Genomic DNA, 24,099 nt, shown 5'->3' on the forward strand with positions numbered 1-24,099 from the left:
ACATCGCACCTCGAACGACTGCCCTTTTCGAATAGAGATTAACTACACAGGCAGCTGCCAGCGCCCTGGTGCGGCGGCATCGCGTGTTTATAAGGAATCGGTAGTGCCACCTGCAGCCTGAGGAACATGAGCACAAAATCAGGAGGGCACCGTGATTTCAATCACTGGGTCACTATCGTCATTGCAGCGACAGCAAGGCAGAACTTTAAAAAGTGCCGTGCCCCGGATTCGAGCCTGGGTTGTTGCGGCCACAACGCAATGTCCTGACCACTAGACGATCACGGCCACGGAGCCACCGCGGAATTCAACTCTCGCGACTGCAAGTGGCTGTGCACAGCAAAGCTCGGCCGACTGTGTCTCGCAACAGCTGTGTCAGACGCGGTCTCCATTATATGTATACTGGCAAACGAACGTGCCCGCGCTGATGGACACTGAGCAGAGTGGTTAGCTGCATTCAACCCCCGTGGCAATGTCTTGCAGTCCTCCAAGTCTGTTGACCGCAGGTATGTGCCCGGATAAGAGGTGGACAGATGTCGCATCTCTCTCGCCGTCACTTGTGGCCGCGAATCATATTTTACGTAGTTTTCTGCAAGCGTCAGCGGAGCGTCAGTCGAGCTAAGTCGGGACAAGTCGCATAAGAGGAGCAATAAAATGTGCATTTCCGGTACCGGGAATCGAACCCAGGCCTCCTGGGCGAGAGCCAGGTATCCCAGCCACTAGACGACACCGGATAACGACACAAGCACTCCCTCCAACAAACACGGCGAGCGCCCACCCGCTACTTGACGACAACTGCAAAAATTTACGTTTCCACTTCGTAGAACGGCATGCTCGGGACGCATCTCGTGGAGACGAACGCCAGCAATCATGAGACCAAACTGCGCCGGTGAATCCTGTTGTTACACCACGCACCACTGTGCTACGACAGTTTAAGAAACCGACGCTGCGCTTTTTCCTTCGCGGGAAATCAGTGCTCCTGTTTTCGAGACAGAAAACGTTGGCAGCGGTGGGATTCGAACCCACGCCTCCCAAGAGACTGGTGCCTGAAACCAGCGCCTTAGACCGCTCGGCCACGCTACCTACGCGACGCGGCGGTCACAGGAGCTGCGTTCTACCCCACGAGAACACACCGCAATGGCACAAAAACGTGAAGTAAAAATTGGCAGCGGTGGGATTCGAACCCACGCCTCCGAAGAGACTGGTGCCTTAAACCAGCGCCTTAGACCGCTCGGCCACGCTACCTACACCAGTGTTCCTGGCATTTGTAGAATGCAGTGCACGACACAGCTTCCTGATCTGCTGCGACTGGTTTGCTCGAACATCGCACCTCGAACGACTGCCCTTTTCGAATAGAGATTAACTACACAGGCAGCTGCCAGCGCCCTGGTGCGGCGGCATCGCGTGTTTATAAGGAATCGGTAGTGCCACCTGCAGCCTGAGGAACATGAGCACAAAATCAGGAGGGCACCGTGATTTCAATCACTGGGTCACTATCGTCATTGCAGCGACAGCAAGGCAGAACTTTAAAAAGTGCCGTGACCCGGATTCGAGCCTGGGTTGTTGCGGTCACAACGCAATGTCCTGACCACTAGACGATCACGGCCACGGAGCCACCGCGGAATTCAACTCTCGCGACTGCAAGTGGCTGTGCACAGCAAAGCTCGGCCGACTGTGTCTCGCAACAGCTGTGTCAGACGCGGTCTCCATTATATGTATACTGGCAAACGAACGTGCCCGCGCTGATGGACACTGAGCAGAGTGGTTAGCTGCATTCAACCCCCGTGGCAATGTCTTGCAGTCCTCCAAGTCTGTTGACCGCAGGTATGTGCCCGGATAAGAGGTGGACAGATGTCGCATCTCTCTCGCCGTCACTTGTGGCCGCGAATCATATTTTACGTAGTTTTCTGCAAGCGTCAGCGGAGCGTCAGTCGAGCTAAGTCGGGACAAGTCGCATAAGAGGAGCAATAAAATGTGCATTTCCGGTGCCGGGAATCGAACCCAGGCCTCCTGGGCGAGAGCCAGGTATCCCAGCCACTAGACGACACCGGATAACGACACAAGCACTCCTCCAACAAACACGGCGAGCGCCCACCCGCTACTTGACGACAACTGCAAAAATTTACGTTTCCACTTCGTAGAACGGCATGCTCGGGACGCATCTCGTGGAGACGAACGCCAGCAATCATGAGACCAAACTGCGCCGGTGAATCCTGTTGTTACACCACGCACCACTGTGCTACGACAGTTTAAGAAACCGACGCTGCGCTTTTTCCTTCGCGGGAAATCAGTACTCCTGTTTTCGAGACAGAAAACGTTGGCAGCGGTGGGATTCGAACCCACGCCTCCCAAGAGACTGGTGCCTGAAACCAGCGCCTTAGACCGCTCGGCCACGCTACCTACGCGACGCGGCGGTCACAGGAGCTGCGTTCTACCCCACGAGAACACACCGCAATGGCACAAAAACGAGAAGTAAAATTGGCAGCGGTGGGATTCGAACCCACGCCTCCGAAGAGACTGGTGCCTTAAACCAGCGCCTTAGACCGCTCGGCCACGCTACCTACACCAGTGTTCCTGGCATTTGTAGAATGCAGTGCACGACACAGCTTCCTGATCTGCTGCGACTGGTTGCTCGAACATCGCACCTCGAACGACTGCCCTTTTCGAATAGAGATTAACTACACAGGCAGCTGCCAGCGCCCTGGTGCGGCGGCATCGCGTGTTTATAAGGAATCGGTAGTGCCACCTGCAGCCTGAGGAACATGAGCACAAAATCAGGAGGGCACCGTGATTTCAATCACTGGGTCACTATCGTCATTGCAGCGACAGCAAGGCAGAACTTTAAAAAGTGCCGTGACCCGGATTCGAGCCTGGGTTGTTGCGGTCACAACGCAATGTCCTGACCACCTAGACGATCACGGCCACGGAGCCACCGCGGAATTCAACTCTCGCGACTGCAAGTGGCTGTGCACAGCAAAGCTCGGCCGACTGTGTCTCGCAACAGCTGTGTCAGACGCGGTCTCCATTATATGTATACTGGCAAACGAACGTGCCCGCGCTGATGGACACTGAGCAGAGTGGTTAGCTGCATTCAACCCCCGTGGCAATGTCTTGCAGTCCTCCAAGTCTGTTGACCGCAGGTATGTGCCCGGATAAGAGGTGGACAGATGTCGCATCTCTCTCGCCGTCACTTGTGGCCGCGAATCATATTTTACGTAGTTTTCTGCAAGCGTCAGCGGAGCGTCAGTCGAGCTAAGTCGGGACAAGTCGCATAAGAGGAGCAATAAAATGTGCATTTCCGGTGCCGGGAATCGAACCCAGGCCTCCTGGGCGAGAGCCAGGTATCCCAGCCACTAGACGACACCGGATAACGACACAAGCACTCCTCCAACAAACACGGCGAGCGCCCACCCGCTACTTGACGACAACTGCAAAAATTTACGTTTCCACTTCGTAGAACGGCATGCTCGGGACGCATCTCGTGGAGACGAACGCCAGCAATCATGAGACCAAACTGCGCCGGTGAATCCTGTTGTTACACCACGCACCACTGTGCTACGACAGTTTAAGAAACCGACGCTGCGCTTTTTCCTTCGCGGGAAATCAGTACTCCTGTTTTCGAGACAGAAAACGTTGGCAGCGGTGGGATTCGAACCCACGCCTCCCAAGAGACTGGTGCCTGAAACCAGCGCCTTAGACCGCTCGGCCACGCTACCTACGCGACGCGGCGGTCACAGGAGCTGCGTTCTACCCCACGAGAACACACCGCAATGGCACAAAAACGAGAAGTAAAAATTGGCAGCGGTGGGATTCGAACCCACGCCTCCGAAGAGACTGGTGCCTTAAACCAGCGCCTTAGACCGCTCGGCCACGCTACCTACACCAGTGTTCCTGGCATTTGTAGAATGCAGTGCACGACACAGCTTCCTGATCTGCTGCGACTGGTTGCTCGAACATCGCACCTCGAACGACTGCCCTTTTCGAATAGAGATTAACTACACAGGCAGCTGCCAGCGCCCCTGGTGCGGCGGCATCGCGTGTTTATAAGGAATCGGTAGTGCCACCTGCAGCCTGAGGAACATGAGCACAAAATCAGGAGGGCACCGTGATTTCAATCACTGGGTCACTATCGTCATTGCAGCGACAGCAAGGCAGAACTTTAAAAAGTGCCGTGCCCCGGATTCGAGCCTGGGTTGTTGCGGCCACAACGCAATGTCCTGACCACTAGACGATCACGGCCACGGAGCCACCGCGGAATTCAACTCTCGCGACTGCAAGTGGCTGTGCACAGCAAAGCTCGGCCGACTGTGTCTCGCAACAGCTGTGTCAGACGCGGTCTCCATTATATGTATACTGGCAAACGAACGTGCCCGCGCTGATGGACACTGAGCAGAGTGGTTAGCTGCATTCAACCCCCGTGGCAATGTCTTGCAGTCCTCCAAGTCTGTTGACCGCAGGTATGTGCCCGGATAAGAGGTGGACAGATGTCGCATCTCTCTCGCCGTCACTTGTGGCCGCGAATCATATTTTACGTAGTTTTCTGCAAGCGTCAGCGGAGCGTCAGTCGAGCTAAGTCGGGACAAGTCGCATAAGAGGAGCAATAAAATGTGCATTTCCGGTGCCGGGAATCGAACCCAGGCCTCCTGGGCGAGAGCCAGGTATCCCAGCCACTAGACGACACCGGATAACGACACAAGCACTCCTCCAACAAACACGGCGAGCGCCCACCCGCTACTTGACGACAACTGCAAAAATTTACGTTTCCACTTCGTAGAACGGCATGCTCGGGACGCATCTCGTGGAGACGAACGCCAGCAATCATGAGACCAAACTGCGCCGGTGAATCCTGTTGTTACACCACGCACCACTGTGCTACGACAGTTTAAGAAACCGACGCTGCGCTTTTTCCTTCGCGGGAAATCAGTACTCCTGTTTTCGAGACAGAAAACGTTGGCAGCGGTGGGATTCGAACCCACGCCTCCCAAGAGACTGGTGCCTGAAACCAGCGCCTTAGACCGCTCGGCCACGCTACCTACGCGACGCGGCGGTCACAGGAGCTGCGTTCTACCCCACGAGAACACACCGCAATGGCACAAAAACGAGAAGTAAAAATTGGCAGCGGTGGGATTCGAACCCACGCCTCCGAAGAGACTGGTGCCTTAAACCAGCGCCTTAGACCGCTCGGCCACGCTACCTACACCAGTGTTCCTGGCATTTGTAGAATGCAGTGCACGACACAGCTTCCTGATCTGCTGCGACTGGTTGCTCGAACATCGCACCTCGAACGACTGCCCTTTTCGAATAGAGATTAACTACACAGGCAGCTGCCAGCGCCCTGGTGCGGCGGCATCGCGTGTTTATAAGGAATCGGTAGTGCCACCTGCAGCCTGAGGAACATGAGCACAAAATCAGGAGGGCACCGTGATTTCAATCACTGGGTCACTATCGTCATTGCAGCGACAGCAAGGCAGAACTTTAAAAAGTGCCGTGACCCGGATTCGAGCCTGGGTTGTTGCGGTCACAACGCAATGTCCTGACCACTAGACGATCACGGCCACGGAGCCACCGCGGAATTCAACTCTCGCGACTGCAAGTGGCTGTGCACAGCAAAGCTCGGCCGACTGTGTCTCGCAACAGCTGTGTCAGACGCGGTCTCCATTATATGTATACTGGCAAACGAACGTGCCCGCGCTGATGGACACTGAGCAGAGTGGTTAGCTGCATTCAACCCCCGTGGCAATGTCTTGCAGTCCTCCAAGTCTGTTGACCGCAGGTATGTGCCCGGATAAGAGGTGGACAGATGTCGCATCTCTCTCGCCGTCACTTGTGGCCGCGAATCATATTTTACGTAGTTTTCTGCAAGCGTCAGCGGAGCGTCAGTCGAGCTAAGTCGGGACAAGTCGCATAAGAGGAGCAATAAAATGTGCATTTCCGGTGCCGGGAATCGAACCCAGGCCTCCTGGGCGAGAGCCAGGTATCCCAGCCACTAGACGACACCGGATAACGACACAAGCACTCCTCCAACAAACACGGCGAGCGCCCACCCGCTACTTGACGACAACTGCAAAAATTTACGTTTCCACTTCGTAGAACGGCATGCTCGGGACGCATCTCGTGGAGACGAACGCCAGCAATCATGAGACCAAACTGCGCCGGTGAATCCTGTTGTTACACCACGCACCACTGTGCTACGACAGTTTAAGAAACCGACGCTGCGCTTTTTCCTTCGCGGGAAATCAGTACTCCTGTTTTCGAGACAGAAAACGTTGGCAGCGGTGGGATTCGAACCCACGCCTCCCAAGAGACTGGTGCCTGAAACCAGCGCCTTAGACCGCTCGGCCACGCTACCTACGCGACGCGGCGGTCACAGGAGCTGCGTTCTACCCCACGAGAACACACCGCAATGGCACAAAAACGAGAAGTAAAAATTGGCAGCGGTGGGATTCGAACCCACGCCTCCGAAGAGACTGGTGCCTTAAACCAGCGCCTTAGACCGCTCGGCCACGCTACCTACACCAGTGTTCCTGGCATTTGTAGAATGCAGTGCACGACACAGCTTCCTGATCTGCTGCGACTGGTTGCTCGAACATCGCACCTCGAACGACTGCCCTTTTCGAATAGAGATTAACTACACAGGCAGCTGCCAGCGCCCTGGTGCGGCGGCATCGCGTGTTTATAAGGAATCGGTAGTGCCACCTGCAGCCTGAGGAACATGAGCACAAAATCAGGAGGGCACCGTGATTTCAATCACTGGGTCACTATCGTCATTGCAGCGACAGCAAGGCAGAACTTTAAAAAGTGCCGTGACCCGGATTCGAGCCTGGGTTGTTGCGGTCACAACGCAATGTCCTGACCACTAGACGATCACGGCCACGGAGCCACCGCGGAATTCAACTCTCGCGACTGCAAGTGGCTGTGCACAGCAAAGCTCGGCCGACTGTGTCTCGCAACAGCTGTGTCAGACGCGGTCTCCATTATATGTATACTGGCAAACGAACGTGCCCGCGCTGATGGACACTGAGCAGAGTGGTTAGCTGCATTCAACCCCCGTGGCAATGTCTTGCAGTCCTCCAAGTCTGTTGACCGCAGGTATGTGCCCGGATAAGAGGTGGACAGATGTCGCATCTCTCTCGCCGTCACTTGTGGCCGCGAATCATATTTTACGTAGTTTTCTGCAAGCGTCAGCGGAGCGTCAGTCGAGCTAAGTCGGGACAAGTCGCATAAGAGGAGCAATAAAATGTGCATTTCCGGTGCCGGGAATCGAACCCAGGCCTCCTGGGCGAGAGCCAGGTATCCCAGCCACTAGACGACACCGGATAACGACACAAGCACTCCTCCAACAAACACGGCGAGCGCCCACCCGCTACTTGACGACAACTGCAAAAATTTACGTTTCCACTTCGTAGAACGGCATGCTCGGGACGCATCTCGTGGAGACGAACGCCAGCAATCATGAGACCAAACTGCGCCGGTGAATCCTGTTGTTACACCACGCACCACTGTGCTACGACAGTTTAAGAAACCGACGCTGCGCTTTTTCCTTCGCGGGAAATCAGTACTCCTGTTTTCGAGACAGAAAACGTTGGCAGCGGTGGGATTCGAACCCACGCCTCCCAAGAGACTGGTGCCTGAAACCAGCGCCTTAGACCGCTCGGCCACGCTACCTACGCGACGCGGCGGTCACAGGAGCTGCGTTCTACCCCACGAGAACACACCGCAATGGCACAAAAACGAGAAGTAAAAATTGGCAGCGGTGGGATTCGAACCCACGCCTCCGAAGAGACTGGTGCCTTAAACCAGCGCCTTAGACCGCTCGGCCACGCTACCTACACCAGTGTTCCTGGCATTTGTAGAATGCAGTGCACGACACAGCTTCCTGATCTGCTGCGACTGGTTGCTCGAACATCGCACCTCGAACGACTGCCCTTTTCGAATAGAGATTAACTACACAGGCAGCTGCCAGCGCCCTGGTGCGGCGGCATCGCGTGTTTATAAGGAATCGGTAGTGCCACCTGCAGCCTGAGGAACATGAGCACAAAATCAGGAGGGCACCGTGATTTCAATCACTGGGTCACTATCGTCATTGCAGCGACAGCAAGGCAGAACTTTAAAAAGTGCCGTGCCCCGGATTCGAGCCTGGGTTGTTGCGGCCACAACGCAATGTCCTGACCACTAGACGATCACGGCCACGGAGCCACCGCGGAATTCAACTCTCGCGACTGCAAGTGGCTGTGCACAGCAAAGCTCGGCCGACTGTGTCTCGCAACAGCTGTGTCAGACGCGGTCTCCATTATATGTATACTGGCAAACGAACGTGCCCGCGCTGATGGACACTGAGCAGAGTGGTTAGCTGCATTCAACCCCCGTGGCAATGTCTTGCAGTCCTCCAAGTCTGTTGACCGCAGGTATGTGCCCGGATAAGAGGTGGACAGATGTCGCATCTCTCTCGCCGTCACTTGTGGCCGCGAATCATATTTTACGTAGTTTTCTGCAAGCGTCAGCGGAGCGTCAGTCGAGCTAAGTCGGGACAAGTCGCATAAGAGGAGCAATAAAATGTGCATTTCCGGTACCGGGAATCGAACCCAGGCCTCCTGGGCGAGAGCCAGGTATCCCAGCCACTAGACGACACCGGATAACGACACAAGCACTCCTCCAACAAACACGGCGAGCGCCCACCCGCTACTTGACGACAACTGCAAAAATTTACGTTTCCACTTCGTAGAACGGCATGCTCGGGACGCATCTCGTGGAGACGAACGCCAGCAATCATGAGACCAAACTGCGCCGGTGAATCCTGTTGTTACACCACGCACCACTGTGCTACGACAGTTTAAGAAACCGACGCTGCGCTTTTTCCTTCGCGGGAAATCAGTACTCCTGTTTTCGAGACAGAAAACGTTGGCAGCGGTGGGATTCGAACCCACGCCTCCCAAGAGACTGGTGCCTGAAACCAGCGCCTTAGACCGCTCGGCCACGCTACCTACGCGACGCGGCGGTCACAGGAGCTGCGTTCTACCCCACGAGAACACACCGCAATGGCACAAAAACGAGAAGTAAAAATTGGCAGCGGTGGGATTCGAACCCACGCCTCCGAAGAGACTGGTGCCTTAAACCAGCGCCTTAGACCGCTCGGCCACGCTACCTACACCAGTGTTCCTGGCATTTGTAGAATGCAGTGCACGACACAGCTTCCTGATCTGCTGCGACTGGTTGCTCGAACATCGCACCTCGAACGACTGCCCTTTTCGAATAGAGATTAACTACACAGGCAGCTGCCAGCGCCCTGGTGCGGCGGCATCGCGTGTTTATAAGGAATCGGTAGTGCCACCTGCAGCCTGAGGAACATGAGCACAAAATCAGGAGGGCACCGTGATTTCAATCACTGGGTCACTATCGTCATTGCAGCGACAGCAAGGCAGAACTTTAAAAAGTGCCGTGCCCCGGATTCGAGCCTGGGTTGTTGCGGCCACAACGCAATGTCCTGACCACTAGACGATCACGGCCACGGAGCCACCGCGGAATTCAACTCTCGCGACTGCAAGTGGCTGTGCACAGCAAAGCTCGGCCGACTGTGTCTCGCAACAGCTGTGTCAGACGCGGTCTCCATTATATGTATACTGGCAAACGAACGTGCCCGCGCTGATGGACACTGAGCAGAGTGGTTAGCTGCATTCAACCCCCGTGGCAATGTCTTGCAGTCCTCCAAGTCTGTTGACCGCAGGTATGTGCCCGGATAAGAGGTGGACAGATGTCGCATCTCTCTCGCCGTCACTTGTGGCCGCGAATCATATTTTACGTAGTTTTCTGCAAGCGTCAGCGGAGCGTCAGTCGAGCTAAGTCGGGACAAGTCGCATAAGAGGAGCAATAAAATGTGCATTTCCGGTACCGGGAATCGAACCCAGGCCTCCTGGGCGAGAGCCAGGTATCCCAGCCACTAGACGACACCGGATAACGACACAAGCACTCCTCCAACAAACACGGCGAGCGCCCACCCGCTACTTGACGACAACTGCAAAAATTTACGTTTCCACTTCGTAGAACGGCATGCTCGGGACGCATCTCGTGGAGACGAACGCCAGCAATCATGAGACCAAACTGCGCCGGTGAATCCTGTTGTTACACCACGCACCACTGTGCTACGACAGTTTAAGAAACCGACGCTGCGCTTTTTCCTTCGCGGGAAATCAGTGCTCCTGTTTTCGAGACAGAAAACGTTGGCAGCGGTGGGATTCGAACCCACGCCTCCCAAGAGACTGGTGCCTGAAACCAGCGCCTTAGACCGCTCGGCCACGCTACCTACGCGACGCGGCGGTCACAGGAGCTGCGTTCTACCCCACGAGAACACACCGCAATGGCACAAAAACGAGAAGTAAAAATTGGCAGCGGTGGGATTCGAACCCACGCCTCCGAAGAGACTGGTGCCTTAAACCAGCGCCTTAGACCGCTCGGCCACGCTACCTACACCAGTGTTCCTGGCATTTGTAGAATGCAGTGCACGACACAGCTTCCTGATCTGCTGCGACTGGTTGCTCGAACATCGCACCTCGAACGACTGCCCTTTTCGAATAGAGATTAACTACACAGGCAGCTGCCAGCGCCCTGGTGCGGCGGCATCGCGTGTTTATAAGGAATCGGTAGTGCCACCTGCAGCCTGAGGAACATGAGCACAAAATCAGGAGGGCACCGTGATTTCAATCACTGGGTCACTATCGTCATTGCAGCGACAGCAAGGCAGAACTTTAAAAAGTGCCGTGACCCGGATTCGAGCCTGGGTTGTTGCGGTCACAACGCAATGTCCTGACCACTAGACGATCACGGCCACGGAGCCACCGCGGAATTCAACTCTCGCGACTGCAAGTGGCTGTGCACAGCAAAGCTCGGCCGACTGTGTCTCGCAACAGCTGTGTCAGACGCGGTCTCCATTATATGTATACTGGCAAACGAACGTGCCCGCGCTGATGGACACTGAGCAGAGTGGTTAGCTGCATTCAACCCCCGTGGCAATGTCTTGCAGTCCTCCAAGTCTGTTGACCGCAGGTATGTGCCCGGATAAGAGGTGGACAGATGTCGCATCTCTCTCGCCGTCACTTGTGGCCGCGAATCATATTTTACGTAGTTTTCTGCAAGCGTCAGCGGAGCGTCAGTCGAGCTAAGTCGGGACAAGTCGCATAAGAGGAGCAATAAAATGTGCATTTCCGGTGCCGGGAATCGAACCCAGGCCTCCTGGGCGAGAGCCAGGTATCCCAGCCACTAGACGACACCGGATAACGACACAAGCACTCCTCCAACAAACACGGCGAGCGCCCACCCGCTACTTGACGACAACTGCAAAAATTTACGTTTCCACTTCGTAGAACGGCATGCTCGGGACGCATCTCGTGGAGACGAACGCCAGCAATCATGAGACCAAACTGCGCCGGTGAATCCTGTTGTTACACCACGCACCACTGTGCTACGACAGTTTAAGAAACCGACGCTGCGCTTTTTCCTTCGCGGGAAATCAGTGCTCCTGTTTTCGAGACAGAAAACGTTGGCAGCGGTGGGATTCGAACCCACGCCTCCCAAGAGACTGGTGCCTGAAACCAGCGCCTTAGACCGCTCGGCCACGCTACCTACGCGACGCGGCGGTCACAGGAGCTGCGTTCTACCCCACGAGAACACACCGCAATGGCACAAAAACGAGAAGTAAAAATTGGCAGCGGTGGGATTCGAACCCACGCCTCCGAAGAGACTGGTGCCTTAAACCAGCGCCTTAGACCGCTCGGCCACGCTACCTACACCAGTGTTCCTGGCATTTGTAGAATGCAGTGCACGACACAGCTTCCTGATCTGCTGCGACTGGTTGCTCGAACATCGCACCTCGAACGACTGCCCTTTTCGAATAGAGATTAACTACACAGGCAGCTGCCAGCGCCCTGGTGCGGCGGCATCGCGTGTTTATAAGGAATCGGTAGTGCCACCTGCAGCCTGAGGAACATGAGCACAAAATCAGGAGGGCACCGTGATTTCAATCACTGGGTCACTATCGTCATTGCAGCGACAGCAAGGCAGAACTTTAAAAAGTGCCGTGACCCGGATTCGAGCCTGGGTTGTTGCGGTCACAACGCAATGTCCTGACCACTAGACGATCACGGCCACGGAGCCACCGCGGAATTCAACTCTCGCGACTGCAAGTGGCTGTGCACAGCAAAGCTCGGCCGACTGTGTCTCGCAACAGCTGTGTCAGACGCGGTCTCCATTATATGTATACTGGCAAACGAACGTGCCCGCGCTGATGGACACTGAGCAGAGTGGTTAGCTGCATTCAACCCCCGTGGCAATGTCTTGCAGTCCTCCAAGTCTGTTGACCGCAGGTATGTGCCCGGATAAGAGGTGGACAGATGTCGCATCTCTCTCGCCGTCACTTGTGGCCGCGAATCATATTTTACGTAGTTTTCTGCAAGCGTCAGCGGAGCGTCAGTCGAGCTAAGTCGGGACAAGTCGCATAAGAGGAGCAATAAAATGTGCATTTCCGGTGCCGGGAATCGAACCCAGGCCTCCTGGGCGAGAGCCAGGTATCCCAGCCACTAGACGACACCGGATAACGACACAAGCACTCCTCCAACAAACACGGCGAGCGCCCACCCGCTACTTGACGACAACTGCAAAAATTTACGTTTCCACTTCGTAGAACGGCATGCTCGGGACGCATCTCGTGGAGACGAACGCCAGCAATCATGAGACCAAACTGCGCCGGTGAATCCTGTTGTTACACCACGCACCACTGTGCTACGACAGTTTAAGAAACCGACGCTGCGCTTTTTCCTTCGCGGGAAATCAGTACTCCTGTTTTCGAGACAGAAAACGTTGGCAGCGGTGGGATTCGAACCCACGCCTCCCAAGAGACTGGTGCCTGAAACCAGCGCCTTAGACCGCTCGGCCACGCTACCTACGCGACGCGGCGGTCACAGGAGCTGCGTTCTACCCCACGAGAACACACCGCAATGGCACAAAAACGAGAAGTAAAAATTGGCAGCGGTGGGATTCGAACCCACGCCTCCGAAGAGACTGGTGCCTTAAACCAGCGCCTTAGACCGCTCGGCCACGCTACCTACACCAGTGTTCCTGGCGTTTGTAGAATGCAGTGCACGACACAGCTTCCTGATCTGCTGCGACTGGTTGCTCGAACATCGCACCTCGAACGACTGCCCTTTTCGAATAGAGATTAACTACACAGGCAGCTGCCAGCGCCCTGGTGCGGCGGCATCGCGTGTTTATAAGGAATCGGTAGTGCCACCTGCAGCCTGAGGAACATGAGCACAAAATCAGGAGGGCACCGTGATTTCAATCACTGGGTCACTATCGTCATTGCAGCGACAGCAAGGCAGAACTTTAAAAAGTGCCGTGCCCCGGATTCGAGCCTGGGTTGTTGCGGCCACAACGCAATGTCCTGACCACTAGACGATCACGGCCACGGAGCCACCGCGGAATTCAACTCTCGCGACTGCAAGTGGCTGTGCACAGCAAAGCTCGGCCGACTGTGTCTCGCAACAGCTGTGTCAGACGCGGTCTCCATTATATGTATACTGGCAAACGAACGTGCCCGCGCTGATGGACACTGAGCAGAGTGGTTAGCTGCATTCAACCCCCGTGGCAATGTCTTGCAGTCCTCCAAGTCTGTTGACCGCAGGTATGTGCCCGGATAAGAGGTGGACAGATGTCGCATCTCTCTCGCCGTCACTTGTGGCCGCGAATCATATTTTACGTAGTTTTCTGCAAGCGTCAGCGGAGCGTCAGTCGAGCTAAGTCGGGACAAGTCGCATAAGAGGAGCAATAAAATGTGCATTTCCGGTACCGGGAATCGAACCCAGGCCTCCTGGGCGAGAGCCAGGTATCCCAGCCACTAGACGACACCGGATAACGACACAAGCACTCCTCCAACAAACACGGCGAGCGCCCACCCGCTACTTGACGACAACTGCAAAAATTTACGTTTCCACTTCGTAGAACGGCATGCTCGGGACGCATCTCGTGGAGACGAACGCCAGCAATCATGAGACCAAACTGCGCCGGTGAATCCTGTTGTTACACCACGCACCACTGTGCTACGACAGTTTAAGAAACCGACGCTGCGCTTTTTCCTTCGCGGGAAATCAGTGCTCCTGTTTTCGAGACAGAAAACGTTGGCAGCGGTGGGATTCGAACCCACGCCTCCCAAGAGACTGGTGCCTGAAACCAGCGCCTTAGACCGCTCGGCCACGCTACCTACGCGACGCGGCGGTCACAGGAGCTGCGTTCTACCCCACGAGAACACACCGCAATGGCACAAAAACGAGAAGTAAAAATTGGCAGCGGTGGGATTCGAACCCACGCCTCCGAAGAGACTGGTGCCTTAAACCAGCGCCTTAGACCGCTCGGCCACGCTACCTACACCAGTGTTCCTGGCATTTGTAGAATGCAGTGCACGACACAGCTTCCTGATCTGCTGCGACTGGTTGCTCGAACATCGCACCTCGAACGACTGCCCTTTTCGAATAGAGATTAACTACACAGGCAGCTGCCAGCGCCCTGGTGCGGCGGCATCGCGTGTTTATAAGGAATCGGTAGTGCCACCTGCAGCCTGAGGAACATGAGCACAAAATCAGGAGGGCACCGTGATTTCAATCACTGGGTCACTATCGTCATTGCAGCGACAGCAAGGCAGAACTTTAAAAAGTGCCGTGACCCGGATTCGAGCCTGGGTTGTTGCGGTCACAACGCAATGTCCTGACCACTAGACGATCACGGCCACGGAGCCACCGCGGAATTCAACTCTCGCGACTGCAAGTGGCTGTGCACAGCAAAGCTCGGCCGACTGTGTCTCGCAACAGCTGTGTCAGACGCGGTCTCCATTATATGTATACTGGCAAACGAACGTGCCCGCGCTGATGGACACTGAGCAGAGTGGTTAGCTGCATTCAACCCCCGTGGCAATGTCTTGCAGTCCTCCAAGTCTGTTGACCGCAGGTATGTGCCCGGATAAGAGGTGGACAGATGTCGCATCTCTCTCGCCGTCACTTGTGGCCGCGAATCATATTTTACGTAGTTTTCTGCAAGCGTCAGCGGAGCGTCAGTCGAGCTAAGTCGGGACAAGTCGCATAAGAGGAGCAATAAAATGTGCATTTCCGGTGCCGGGAATCGAACCCAGGCCTCCTGGGCGAGAGCCAGGTATCCCAGCCACTAGACGACACCGGATAACGACACAAGCACTCCTCCAACAAACACGGCGAGCGCCCACCCGCTACTTGACGACAACTGCAAAAATTTACGTTTCCACTTCGTAGAACGGCATGCTCGGGACGCATCTCGTGGAGACGAACGCCAGCAATCATGAGACCAAACTGCGCCGGTGAATCCTGTTGTTACACCACGCACCACTGTGCTACGACAGTTTAAGAAACCGACGCTGCGCTTTTTCCTTCGCGGGAAATCAGTACTCCTGTTTTCGAGACAGAAAACGTTGGCAGCGGTGGGATTCGAACCCACGCCTCCCAAGAGACTGGTGCCTGAAACCAGCGCCTTAGACCGCTCGGCCACGCTACCTACGCGACGCGGCGGTCACAGGAGCTGCGTTCTACCCCACGAGAACACACCGCAATGGCACAAAAACGAGAAGTAAAAATTGGCAGCGGTGGGATTCGAACCCACGCCTCCGAAGAGACTGGTGCCTTAAACCAGCGCCTTAGACCGCTCGGCCACGCTACCTACACCAGTGTTCCTGGCATTTGTAGAATGCAGTGCACGACACAGCTTCCTGATCTGCTGCGACTGGTTGCTCGAACATCGCACCTCGAACGACTGCCCTTTTCGAATAGAGATTAACTACACAGGCAGCTGCCAGCGCCCTGGTGCGGCGGCATCGCGTGTTTATAAGGAATCGGTAGTGCCACCTGCAGCCTGAGGAACATGAGCACAAAATCAGGAGGGCACCGTGATTTCAATCACTGGGTCACTATCGTCATTGCAGCGACAGCAAGGCAGAACTTTAAAAAGTGCCGTGCCCCGGATTCGAGCCTGGGTTGTTGCGGCCACAACGCAATGTCCTGACCACTAGACGATCACGGCCACGGAGCCACCGCGGAATTCAACTCTCGCGACTGCAAGTGGCTGTGCACAGCAAAGCTCGGCCGACTGTGTCTCGCAACAGCTGTGTCAGACGCGGTCTCCATTATATGTATACTGGCAAACGAACGTGCCCGCGCTGATGGACACTGAGCAGAGTGGTTAGCTGCATTCAACCCCCGTGGCAATGTCTTGCAGTCCTCCAAGTCTGTTGACCGCAGGTATGTGCCCGGATAAGAGGTGGACAGATGTCGCATCTCTCTCGCCGTCACTTGTGGCCGCGAATCATATTTTACGTAGTTTTCTGCAAGCGTCAGCGGAGCGTCAGTCGAGCTAAGTCGGGACAAGTCGCATAAGAGGAGCAATAAAATGTGCATTTCCGGTACCGGGAATCGAACCCAGGCCTCCTGGGCGAGAGCCAGGTATCCCAGCCACTAGACGACACCGGATAACGACACAAGCACTCCTCCAACAAACACGGCGAGCGCCCACCCGCTACTTGACGACAACTGCAAAAATTTACGTTTCCACTTCGTAGAACGGCATGCTCGGGACGCATCTCGTGGAGACGAACGCCAGCAATCATGAGACCAAACTGCGCCGGTGAATCCTGTTGTTACACCACGCACCACTGTGCTACGACAGTTTAAGAAACCGACGCTGCGCTTTTTCCTTCGCGGGAAATCAGTGCTCCTGTTTTCGAGACAGAAAACGTTGGCAGCGGTGGGATTCGAACCCACGCCTCCCAAGAGACTGGTGCCTGAAACCAGCGCCTTAGACCGCTCGGCCACGCTACCTACGCGACGCGGCGGTCACAGGAGCTGCGTTCTACCCCACGAGAACACACCGCAATGGCACAAAAACGAGAAGTAAAAATTGGCAGCGGTGGGATTCGAACCCACGCCTCCGAAGAGACTGGTGCCTTAAACCAGCGCCTTAGACCGCTCGGCCACGCTACCTACACCAGTGTTCCTGGCATTTGTAGAATGCAGTGCACGACACAGCTTCCTGATCTGCTGCGACTGGTTGCTCGAACATCGCACCTCGAACGACTGCCCTTTTCGAATAGAGATTAACTACACAGGCAGCTGCCAGCGCCCTGGTGCGGCGGCATCGCGTGTTTATAAGGAATCGGTAGTGCCACCTGCAGCCTGAGGAACATGAGCACAAAATCAGGAGGGCACCGTGATTTCAATCACTGGGTCACTATCGTCATTGCAGCGACAGCAAGGCAGAACTTTAAAAAGTGCCGTGACCCGGATTCGAGCCTGGGTTGTTGCGGTCACAACGCAATGTCCTGACCACTAGACGATCACGGCCACGGAGCCACCGCGGAATTCAACTCTCGCGACTGCAAGTGGCTGTGCACAGCAAAGCTCGGCCGACTGTGTCTCGCAACAGCTGTGTCAGACGCGGTCTCCATTATATGTATACTGGCAAACGAACGTGCCCGCGCTGATGGACACTGAGCAGAGTGGTTAGCTGCATTCAACCCCCGTGGCAATGTCTTGCAGTCCTCCAAGTCTGTTGACCGCAGGTATGTGCCCGGATAAGAGGTGGACAGATGTCGCATCTCTCTCGCCGTCACTTGTGGCCGCGAATCATATTTTACGTAGTTTTCTGCAAGCGTCAGCGGAGCGTCAGTCGAGCTAAGTCGGGACAAGTCGCATAAGAGGAGCAATAAAATGTGCATTTCCGGTACCGGGAATCGAACCCAGGCCTCCTGGGCGAGAGCCAGGTATCCCAGCCACTAGACGACACCGGATAACGACACAAGCACTCCTCCAACAAACACGGCGAGCGCCCACCCGCTACTTGACGACAACTGCAAAAATTTACGTTTCCACTTCGTAGAACGGCATGCTCGGGACGCATCTCGTGGAGACGAACGCCAGCAATCATGAGACCAAACTGCGCCGGTGAATCCTGTTGTTACACCACGCACCACTGTGCTACGACAGTTTAAGAAACCGACGCTGCGCTTTTTCCTTCGCGGGAAATCAGTGCTCCTGTTTTCGAGACAGAAAACGTTGGCAGCGGTGGGATTCGAACCCACGCCTCCCAAGAGACTGGTGCCTGAAACCAGCGCCTTAGACCGCTCGGCCACGCTACCTACGCGACGCGGCGGTCACAGGAGCTGCGTTCTACCCCACGAGAACACACCGCAATGGCACAAAAACGAGAAGTAAAAATTGGCAGCGGTGGGATTCGAACCCACGCCTCCGAAGAGACTGGTGCCTTAAACCAGCGCCTTAGACCGCTCGGCCACGCTACCTACACCAGTGTTCCTGGCATTTGTAGAATGCAGTGCACGACACAGCTTCCTGATCTGCTGCGACTGGTTGCTCGAACATCGCACCTCGAACGACTGCCCTTTTCGAATAGAGATTAACTACACAGGCAGCTGCCAGCGCCCTGGTGCGGCGGCATCGCGTGTTTATAAGGAATCGGTAGTGCCACCTGCAGCCTGAGGAACATGAGCACAAAATCAGGAGGGCACCGTGATTTCAATCACTGGGTCACTATCGTCATTGCAGCGACAGCAAGGCAGAACTTTAAAAAGTGCCGTGACCCGGATTCGAGCCTGGGTTGTTGCGGTCACAACGCAATGTCCTGACCACTAGACGATCACGGCCACGGAGCCACCGCGGAATTCAACTCTCGCGACTGCAAGTGGCTGTGCACAGCAAAGCTCGGCCGACTGTGTCTCGCAACAGCTGTGTCAGACGCGGTCTCCATTATATGTATACTGGCAAACGAACGTGCCCGCGCTGATGGACACTGAGCAGAGTGGTTAGCTGCATTCAACCCCCGTGGCAATGTCTTGCAGTCCTCCAAGTCTGTTGACCGCAGGTATGTGCCCGGATAAGAGGTGGACAGATGTCGCATCTCTCTCGCCGTCACTTGTGGCCGCGAATCATATTTTACGTAGTTTTCTGCAAGCGTCAGCGGAGCGTCAGTCGAGCTAAGTCGGGACAAGTCGCATAAGAGGAGCAATAAAATGTGCATTTCCGGTGCCGGGAATCGAACCCAGGCCTCCTGGGCGAGAGCCAGGTATCCCAGCCACTAGACGACACCGGATAACGACACAAGCACTCCTCCAACAAACACGGCGAGCGCCCACCCGCTACTTGACGACAACTGCAAAAATTTACGTTTCCACTTCGTAGAACGGCATGCTCGGGACGCATCTCGTGGAGACGAACGCCAGCAATCATGAGACCAAACTGCGCCGGTGAATCCTGTTGTTACACCACGCACCACTGTGCTACGACAGTTTAAGAAACCGACGCTGCGCTTTTTCCTTCGCGGGAAATCAGTACTCCTGTTTTCGAGACAGAAAACGTTGGCAGCGGTGGGATTCGAACCCACGCCTCCCAAGAGACTGGTGCCTGAAACCAGCGCCTTAGACCGCTCGGCCACGCTACCTACGCGACGCGGCGGTCACAGGAGCTGCGTTCTACCCCACGAGAACACACCGCAATGGCACAAAAACGAGAAGTAAAAATTGGCAGCGGTGGGATTCGAACCCACGCCTCCGAAGAGACTGGTGCCTTAAACCAGCGCCTTAGACCGCTCGGCCACGCTACCTACACCAGTGTTCCTGGCATTTGTAGAATGCAGTGCACGACACAGCTTCCTGATCTGCTGCGACTGGTTGCTCGAACATCGCACCTCGAACGACTGCCCTTTTCGAATAGAGATTAACTACACAGGCAGCTGCCAGCGCCCTGGTGCGGCGGCATCGCGTGTTTATAAGGAATCGGTAGTGCCACCTGCAGCCTGAGGAACATGAGCACAAAATCAGGAGGGCACCGTGATTTCAATCACTGGGTCACTATCGTCATTGCAGCGACAGCAAGGCAGAACTTTAAAAAGTGCCGTGCCCCGGATTCGAGCCTGGGTTGTTGCGGCCACAACGCAATGTCCTGACCACTAGACGATCACGGCCACGGAGCCACCGCGGAATTCAACTCTCGCGACTGCAAGTGGCTGTGCACAGCAAAGCTCGGCCGACTGTGTCTCGCAACAGCTGTGTCAGACGCGGTCTCCATTATATGTATACTGGCAAACGAACGTGCCCGCGCTGATGGACACTGAGCAGAGTGGTTAGCTGCATTCAACCCCCGTGGCAATGTCTTGCAGTCCTCCAAGTCTGTTGACCGCAGGTATGTGCCCGGATAAGAGGTGGACAGATGTCGCATCTCTCTCGCCGTCACTTGTGGCCGCGAATCATATTTTACGTAGTTTTCTGCAAGCGTCAGCGGAGCGTCAGTCGAGCTAAGTCGGGACAAGTCGCATAAGAGGAGCAATAAAATGTGCATTTCCGGTACCGGGAATCGAACCCAGGCCTCCTGGGCGAGAGCCAGGTATCCCAGCCACTAGACGACACCGGATAACGACACAAGCACTCCTCCAACAAACACGGCGAGCGCCCACCCGCTACTTGACGACAACTGCAAAAATTTACGTTTCCACTTCGTAGAACGGCATGCTCGGGACGCATCTCGTGGAGACGAACGCCAGCAATCATGAGACCAAACTGCGCCGGTGAATCCTGTTGTTACACCACGCACCACTGTGCTACGACAGTTTAAGAAACCGACGCTGCGCTTTTTCCTTCGCGGGAAATCAGTGCTCCTGTTTTCGAGACAGAAAACGTTGGCAGCGGTGGGATTCGAACCCACGCCTCCCAAGAGACTGGTGCCTGAAACCAGCGCCTTAGACCGCTCGGCCACGCTACCTACGCGACGCGGCGGTCACAGGAGCTGCGTTCTACCCCACGAGAACACACCGCAATGGCACAAAAACGAGAAGTAAAAATTGGCAGCGGTGGGATTCGAACCCACGCCTCCGAAGAGACTGGTGCCTTAAACCAGCGCCTTAGACCGCTCGGCCACGCTACCTACACCAGTGTTCCTGGCATTTGTAGAATGCAGTGCACGACACAGCTTCCTGATCTGCTGCGACTGGTTGCTCGAACATCGCACCTCGAACGACTGCCCTTTTCGAATAGAGATTAACTACACAGGCAGCTGCCAGCGCCCTGGTGCGGCGGCATCGCGTGTTTATAAGGAATCGGTAGTGCCACCTGCAGCCTGAGGAACATGAGCACAAAATCAGGAGGGCACCGTGATTTCAATCACTGGGTCACTATCGTCATTGCAGCGACAGCAAGGCAGAACTTTAAAAAGTGCCGTGACCCGGATTCGAGCCTGGGTTGTTGCGGTCACAACGCAATGTCCTGACCACTAGACGATCACGGCCACGGAGCCACCGCGGAATTCAACTCTCGCGACTGCAAGTGGCTGTGCACAGCAAAGCTCGGCCGACTGTGTCTCGCAACAGCTGTGTCAGACGCGGTCTCCATTATATGTATACTGGCAAACGAACGTGCCCGCGCTGATGGACACTGAGCAGAGTGGTTAGCTGCATTCAACCCCCGTGGCAATGTCTTGCAGTCCTCCAAGTCTGTTGACCGCAGGTATGTGCCCGGATAAGAGGTGGACAGATGTCGCATCTCTCTCGCCGTCACTTGTGGCCGCGAATCATATTTTACGTAGTTTTCTGCAAGCGTCAGCGGAGCGTCAGTCGAGCTAAGTCGGGACAAGTCGCATAAGAGGAGCAATAAAATGTGCATTTCCGGTACCGGGAATCGAACCCAGGCCTCCTGGGCGAGAGCCAGGTATCCCAGCCACTAGACGACACCGGATAACGACACAAGCACTCCTCCAACAAACACGGCGAGCGCCCACCCGCTACTTGACGACAACTGCAAAAATTTACGTTTCCACTTCGTAGAACGGCATGCTCGGGACGCATCTCGTGGAGACGAACGCCAGCAATCATGAGACCAAACTGCGCCGGTGAATCCTGTTGTTACACCACGCACCACTGTGCTACGACAGTTTAAGAAACCGACGCTGCGCTTTTTCCTTCGCGGGAAATCAGTGCTCCTGTTTTCGAGACTGAAAACGTTGGCAGCGGTGGGATTCGAACCCACGCCTCCCAAGAGACTGGTGCCTGAAACCAGCGCCTTAGACCGCTCGGCCACGCTACCTACGCGACGCGGCGGTCACAGGAGCTGCGTTCTACCCCACGAGAACACACCGCAATGGCACAAAAACGAGAAGTAAAAATTGGCAGCGGTGGGATTCGAACCCACGCCTCCGAAGAGACTGGTGCCTTAAACCAGCGCCTTAGACCGCTCGGCCACGCTACCTACACCAGTGTTCCTGGCATTTGTAGAATGCAGTGCACGACACAGCTTCCTGATCTGCTGCGACTGGTTGCTCGAACATCGCACCTCGAACGACTGCCCTTTTCGAATAGAGATTAACTACACAGGCAGCTGCCAGCGCCCTGGTGCGGCGGCATCGCGTGTTTATAAGGAATCGGTAGTGCCACCTGCAGCCTGAGGAACATGAGCACAAAATCAGGAGGGCACCGTGATTTCAATCACTGGGTCACTATCGTCATTGCAGCGACAGCAAGGCAGAACTTTAAAAAGTGCCGTGACCCGGATTCGAGCCTGGGTTGTTGCGGTCACAACGCAATGTCCTGACCACTAGACGATCACGGCCACGGAGCCACCGCGGAATTCAACTCTCGCGACTGCAAGTGGCTGTGCACAGCAAAGCTCGGCCGACTGTGTCTCGCAACAGCTGTGTCAGACGCGGTCTCCATTATATGTATACTGGCAAACGAACGTGCCCGCGCTGATGGACACTGAGCAGAGTGGTTAGCTGCATTCAACCCCCGTGGCAATGTCTTGCAGTCCTCCAAGTCTGTTGACCGCAGGTATGTGCCCGGATAAGAGGTGGACAGATGTCGCATCTCTCTCGCCGTCACTTGTGGCCGCGAATCATATTTTACGTAGTTTCCTGCAAGCGTCAGCGGAGCGTCAGTCGAGCTAAGTCGGGACAAGTCGCATAAGAGGAGCAATAAAATGTGCATTTCCGGTGCCGGGAATCGAACCCAGGCCTCCTGGGCGAGAGCCAGGTATCCCAGCCACTAGACGACACCGGATAACGACACAAGCACTCCTCCAACAAACACGGCGAGCGCCCACCCGCTACTTGACGACAACTGCAAAAATTTACGTTTCCACTTCGTAGAACGGCATGCTCGGGACGCATCTCGTGGAGACGAACGCCAGCAATCATGAGACCAAACTGCGCCGGTGAATCCTGTTGTTACACCACGCACCACTGTGCTACGACAGTTTAAGAAACCGACGCTGCGCTTTTTCCTTCGCGGGAAATCAGTACTCCTGTTTTCGAGACAGAAAACGTTGGCAGCGGTGGGATTCGAACCCACGCCTCCCAAGAGACTGGTGCCTGAAACCAGCGCCTTAGACCGCTCGGCCACGCTACCTACGCGACGCGGCGGTCACAGGAGCTGCGTTCTACCCCACGAGAACACACCGCAATGGCACAAAAACGAGAAGTAAAAATTGGCAGCGGTGGGATTCGAACCCACGCCTCCGAAGAGACTGGTGCCTTAAACCAGCGCCTTAGACCGCTCGGCCACGCTACCTACACCAGTGTTCCTGGCATTTGTAGAATGCAGTGCACGACACAGCTTCCTGATCTGCTGCGACTGGTTGCTCGAACATCGCACCTCGAACGACTGCCCTTTTCGAATAGAGATTAACTACACAGGCAGCTGCCAGCGCCCTGGTGCGGCGGCATCGCGTGTTTATAAGGAATCGGTAGTGCCACCTGCAGCCTGAGGAACATGAGCACAAAATCAGGAGGGCACCGTGATTTCAATCACTGGGTCACTATCGTCATTGCAGCGACAGCAAGGCAGAACTTTAAAAAGTGCCGTGACCCGGATTCGAGCCTGGGTTGTTGCGGTCACAACGCAATGTCCTGACCACTAGACGATCACGGCCACGGAGCCACCGCGGAATTCAACTCTCGCGACTGCAAGTGGCTGTGCACAGCAAAGCTCGGCCGACTGTGTCTCGCAACAGCTGTGTCAGACGCGGTCTCCATTATATGTATACTGGCAAAC

At 55.5% G+C, this 24,099-nt stretch overlaps 54 non-coding genes across 54 annotated transcripts; all 54 read right to left on the reverse strand.

Annotated features, from left to right (window-relative positions):
• Positions 1-659: 659 nt before the first annotated feature.
• On the reverse strand, positions 660-731 carry Trnae-cuc. Its single transcript has one exon. It is a non-coding gene; the product is annotated as a tRNA-Glu (tRNA).
• Positions 732-998: 267 nt separating this feature from the next.
• Positions 999-1,080, reverse strand: Trnal-cag. The gene has a single exon. It is a non-coding gene; the product is annotated as a tRNA-Leu (tRNA).
• Positions 1,081-1,160: 80 nt separating this feature from the next.
• On the reverse strand, positions 1,161-1,242 carry Trnal-aag. Its single transcript has one exon. It is a non-coding gene; the product is annotated as a tRNA-Leu (tRNA).
• A 735-nt stretch (positions 1,243-1,977) lies between these two features.
• Positions 1,978-2,049, reverse strand: Trnae-cuc. The gene has a single exon. It is a non-coding gene; the product is annotated as a tRNA-Glu (tRNA).
• A 266-nt stretch (positions 2,050-2,315) lies between these two features.
• On the reverse strand, positions 2,316-2,397 carry Trnal-cag. The gene has a single exon. It is a non-coding gene; the product is annotated as a tRNA-Leu (tRNA).
• A 79-nt stretch (positions 2,398-2,476) lies between these two features.
• On the reverse strand, positions 2,477-2,558 carry Trnal-aag. The gene has a single exon. It is a non-coding gene; the product is annotated as a tRNA-Leu (tRNA).
• A 735-nt stretch (positions 2,559-3,293) lies between these two features.
• Trnae-cuc lies at positions 3,294-3,365 on the reverse strand. Its single transcript has one exon. It is a non-coding gene; the product is annotated as a tRNA-Glu (tRNA).
• Positions 3,366-3,631: 266 nt separating this feature from the next.
• On the reverse strand, positions 3,632-3,713 carry Trnal-cag. Its single transcript has one exon. It is a non-coding gene; the product is annotated as a tRNA-Leu (tRNA).
• Positions 3,714-3,793: 80 nt separating this feature from the next.
• Positions 3,794-3,875, reverse strand: Trnal-aag. Its single transcript has one exon. It is a non-coding gene; the product is annotated as a tRNA-Leu (tRNA).
• A 735-nt stretch (positions 3,876-4,610) lies between these two features.
• On the reverse strand, positions 4,611-4,682 carry Trnae-cuc. The gene has a single exon. It is a non-coding gene; the product is annotated as a tRNA-Glu (tRNA).
• Positions 4,683-4,948: 266 nt separating this feature from the next.
• Positions 4,949-5,030, reverse strand: Trnal-cag. Its single transcript has one exon. It is a non-coding gene; the product is annotated as a tRNA-Leu (tRNA).
• Positions 5,031-5,110: 80 nt separating this feature from the next.
• On the reverse strand, positions 5,111-5,192 carry Trnal-aag. Its single transcript has one exon. It is a non-coding gene; the product is annotated as a tRNA-Leu (tRNA).
• A 734-nt stretch (positions 5,193-5,926) lies between these two features.
• Trnae-cuc lies at positions 5,927-5,998 on the reverse strand. The gene has a single exon. It is a non-coding gene; the product is annotated as a tRNA-Glu (tRNA).
• A 266-nt stretch (positions 5,999-6,264) lies between these two features.
• Positions 6,265-6,346, reverse strand: Trnal-cag. Its single transcript has one exon. It is a non-coding gene; the product is annotated as a tRNA-Leu (tRNA).
• An 80-nt stretch (positions 6,347-6,426) lies between these two features.
• Positions 6,427-6,508, reverse strand: Trnal-aag. Its single transcript has one exon. It is a non-coding gene; the product is annotated as a tRNA-Leu (tRNA).
• Positions 6,509-7,242: 734 nt separating this feature from the next.
• On the reverse strand, positions 7,243-7,314 carry Trnae-cuc. Its single transcript has one exon. It is a non-coding gene; the product is annotated as a tRNA-Glu (tRNA).
• Positions 7,315-7,580: 266 nt separating this feature from the next.
• On the reverse strand, positions 7,581-7,662 carry Trnal-cag. Its single transcript has one exon. It is a non-coding gene; the product is annotated as a tRNA-Leu (tRNA).
• Positions 7,663-7,742: 80 nt separating this feature from the next.
• On the reverse strand, positions 7,743-7,824 carry Trnal-aag. Its single transcript has one exon. It is a non-coding gene; the product is annotated as a tRNA-Leu (tRNA).
• Positions 7,825-8,558: 734 nt separating this feature from the next.
• Positions 8,559-8,630, reverse strand: Trnae-cuc. The gene has a single exon. It is a non-coding gene; the product is annotated as a tRNA-Glu (tRNA).
• Positions 8,631-8,896: 266 nt separating this feature from the next.
• On the reverse strand, positions 8,897-8,978 carry Trnal-cag. Its single transcript has one exon. It is a non-coding gene; the product is annotated as a tRNA-Leu (tRNA).
• An 80-nt stretch (positions 8,979-9,058) lies between these two features.
• On the reverse strand, positions 9,059-9,140 carry Trnal-aag. The gene has a single exon. It is a non-coding gene; the product is annotated as a tRNA-Leu (tRNA).
• A 734-nt stretch (positions 9,141-9,874) lies between these two features.
• Trnae-cuc lies at positions 9,875-9,946 on the reverse strand. Its single transcript has one exon. It is a non-coding gene; the product is annotated as a tRNA-Glu (tRNA).
• A 266-nt stretch (positions 9,947-10,212) lies between these two features.
• Trnal-cag lies at positions 10,213-10,294 on the reverse strand. Its single transcript has one exon. It is a non-coding gene; the product is annotated as a tRNA-Leu (tRNA).
• An 80-nt stretch (positions 10,295-10,374) lies between these two features.
• Trnal-aag lies at positions 10,375-10,456 on the reverse strand. The gene has a single exon. It is a non-coding gene; the product is annotated as a tRNA-Leu (tRNA).
• A 734-nt stretch (positions 10,457-11,190) lies between these two features.
• On the reverse strand, positions 11,191-11,262 carry Trnae-cuc. Its single transcript has one exon. It is a non-coding gene; the product is annotated as a tRNA-Glu (tRNA).
• Positions 11,263-11,528: 266 nt separating this feature from the next.
• Trnal-cag lies at positions 11,529-11,610 on the reverse strand. Its single transcript has one exon. It is a non-coding gene; the product is annotated as a tRNA-Leu (tRNA).
• Positions 11,611-11,690: 80 nt separating this feature from the next.
• On the reverse strand, positions 11,691-11,772 carry Trnal-aag. The gene has a single exon. It is a non-coding gene; the product is annotated as a tRNA-Leu (tRNA).
• A 734-nt stretch (positions 11,773-12,506) lies between these two features.
• On the reverse strand, positions 12,507-12,578 carry Trnae-cuc. Its single transcript has one exon. It is a non-coding gene; the product is annotated as a tRNA-Glu (tRNA).
• Positions 12,579-12,844: 266 nt separating this feature from the next.
• Positions 12,845-12,926, reverse strand: Trnal-cag. The gene has a single exon. It is a non-coding gene; the product is annotated as a tRNA-Leu (tRNA).
• An 80-nt stretch (positions 12,927-13,006) lies between these two features.
• On the reverse strand, positions 13,007-13,088 carry Trnal-aag. The gene has a single exon. It is a non-coding gene; the product is annotated as a tRNA-Leu (tRNA).
• Positions 13,089-13,822: 734 nt separating this feature from the next.
• Positions 13,823-13,894, reverse strand: Trnae-cuc. Its single transcript has one exon. It is a non-coding gene; the product is annotated as a tRNA-Glu (tRNA).
• Positions 13,895-14,160: 266 nt separating this feature from the next.
• Positions 14,161-14,242, reverse strand: Trnal-cag. The gene has a single exon. It is a non-coding gene; the product is annotated as a tRNA-Leu (tRNA).
• Positions 14,243-14,322: 80 nt separating this feature from the next.
• Positions 14,323-14,404, reverse strand: Trnal-aag. Its single transcript has one exon. It is a non-coding gene; the product is annotated as a tRNA-Leu (tRNA).
• A 734-nt stretch (positions 14,405-15,138) lies between these two features.
• On the reverse strand, positions 15,139-15,210 carry Trnae-cuc. The gene has a single exon. It is a non-coding gene; the product is annotated as a tRNA-Glu (tRNA).
• Positions 15,211-15,476: 266 nt separating this feature from the next.
• Positions 15,477-15,558, reverse strand: Trnal-cag. Its single transcript has one exon. It is a non-coding gene; the product is annotated as a tRNA-Leu (tRNA).
• An 80-nt stretch (positions 15,559-15,638) lies between these two features.
• Positions 15,639-15,720, reverse strand: Trnal-aag. Its single transcript has one exon. It is a non-coding gene; the product is annotated as a tRNA-Leu (tRNA).
• Positions 15,721-16,454: 734 nt separating this feature from the next.
• Trnae-cuc lies at positions 16,455-16,526 on the reverse strand. The gene has a single exon. It is a non-coding gene; the product is annotated as a tRNA-Glu (tRNA).
• A 266-nt stretch (positions 16,527-16,792) lies between these two features.
• Positions 16,793-16,874, reverse strand: Trnal-cag. The gene has a single exon. It is a non-coding gene; the product is annotated as a tRNA-Leu (tRNA).
• Positions 16,875-16,954: 80 nt separating this feature from the next.
• On the reverse strand, positions 16,955-17,036 carry Trnal-aag. Its single transcript has one exon. It is a non-coding gene; the product is annotated as a tRNA-Leu (tRNA).
• A 734-nt stretch (positions 17,037-17,770) lies between these two features.
• Trnae-cuc lies at positions 17,771-17,842 on the reverse strand. The gene has a single exon. It is a non-coding gene; the product is annotated as a tRNA-Glu (tRNA).
• A 266-nt stretch (positions 17,843-18,108) lies between these two features.
• On the reverse strand, positions 18,109-18,190 carry Trnal-cag. Its single transcript has one exon. It is a non-coding gene; the product is annotated as a tRNA-Leu (tRNA).
• An 80-nt stretch (positions 18,191-18,270) lies between these two features.
• Positions 18,271-18,352, reverse strand: Trnal-aag. Its single transcript has one exon. It is a non-coding gene; the product is annotated as a tRNA-Leu (tRNA).
• A 734-nt stretch (positions 18,353-19,086) lies between these two features.
• Trnae-cuc lies at positions 19,087-19,158 on the reverse strand. Its single transcript has one exon. It is a non-coding gene; the product is annotated as a tRNA-Glu (tRNA).
• A 266-nt stretch (positions 19,159-19,424) lies between these two features.
• Trnal-cag lies at positions 19,425-19,506 on the reverse strand. The gene has a single exon. It is a non-coding gene; the product is annotated as a tRNA-Leu (tRNA).
• Positions 19,507-19,586: 80 nt separating this feature from the next.
• On the reverse strand, positions 19,587-19,668 carry Trnal-aag. Its single transcript has one exon. It is a non-coding gene; the product is annotated as a tRNA-Leu (tRNA).
• A 734-nt stretch (positions 19,669-20,402) lies between these two features.
• Trnae-cuc lies at positions 20,403-20,474 on the reverse strand. The gene has a single exon. It is a non-coding gene; the product is annotated as a tRNA-Glu (tRNA).
• A 266-nt stretch (positions 20,475-20,740) lies between these two features.
• Trnal-cag lies at positions 20,741-20,822 on the reverse strand. Its single transcript has one exon. It is a non-coding gene; the product is annotated as a tRNA-Leu (tRNA).
• Positions 20,823-20,902: 80 nt separating this feature from the next.
• Trnal-aag lies at positions 20,903-20,984 on the reverse strand. Its single transcript has one exon. It is a non-coding gene; the product is annotated as a tRNA-Leu (tRNA).
• Positions 20,985-21,718: 734 nt separating this feature from the next.
• Trnae-cuc lies at positions 21,719-21,790 on the reverse strand. The gene has a single exon. It is a non-coding gene; the product is annotated as a tRNA-Glu (tRNA).
• A 266-nt stretch (positions 21,791-22,056) lies between these two features.
• On the reverse strand, positions 22,057-22,138 carry Trnal-cag. The gene has a single exon. It is a non-coding gene; the product is annotated as a tRNA-Leu (tRNA).
• An 80-nt stretch (positions 22,139-22,218) lies between these two features.
• On the reverse strand, positions 22,219-22,300 carry Trnal-aag. Its single transcript has one exon. It is a non-coding gene; the product is annotated as a tRNA-Leu (tRNA).
• A 734-nt stretch (positions 22,301-23,034) lies between these two features.
• Trnae-cuc lies at positions 23,035-23,106 on the reverse strand. Its single transcript has one exon. It is a non-coding gene; the product is annotated as a tRNA-Glu (tRNA).
• A 266-nt stretch (positions 23,107-23,372) lies between these two features.
• On the reverse strand, positions 23,373-23,454 carry Trnal-cag. The gene has a single exon. It is a non-coding gene; the product is annotated as a tRNA-Leu (tRNA).
• An 80-nt stretch (positions 23,455-23,534) lies between these two features.
• Trnal-aag lies at positions 23,535-23,616 on the reverse strand. Its single transcript has one exon. It is a non-coding gene; the product is annotated as a tRNA-Leu (tRNA).
• Between the last annotated feature and the right edge of the window lie 483 nt (positions 23,617-24,099).

The sequence above is a fragment of the Schistocerca americana genome, unplaced genomic scaffold (assembly GCF_021461395.2).
Source record: "Schistocerca americana isolate TAMUIC-IGC-003095 unplaced genomic scaffold, iqSchAmer2.1 HiC_scaffold_850, whole genome shotgun sequence".
Classification (NCBI taxonomy): domain Eukaryota; kingdom Metazoa; phylum Arthropoda; class Insecta; order Orthoptera; family Acrididae; genus Schistocerca; species Schistocerca americana.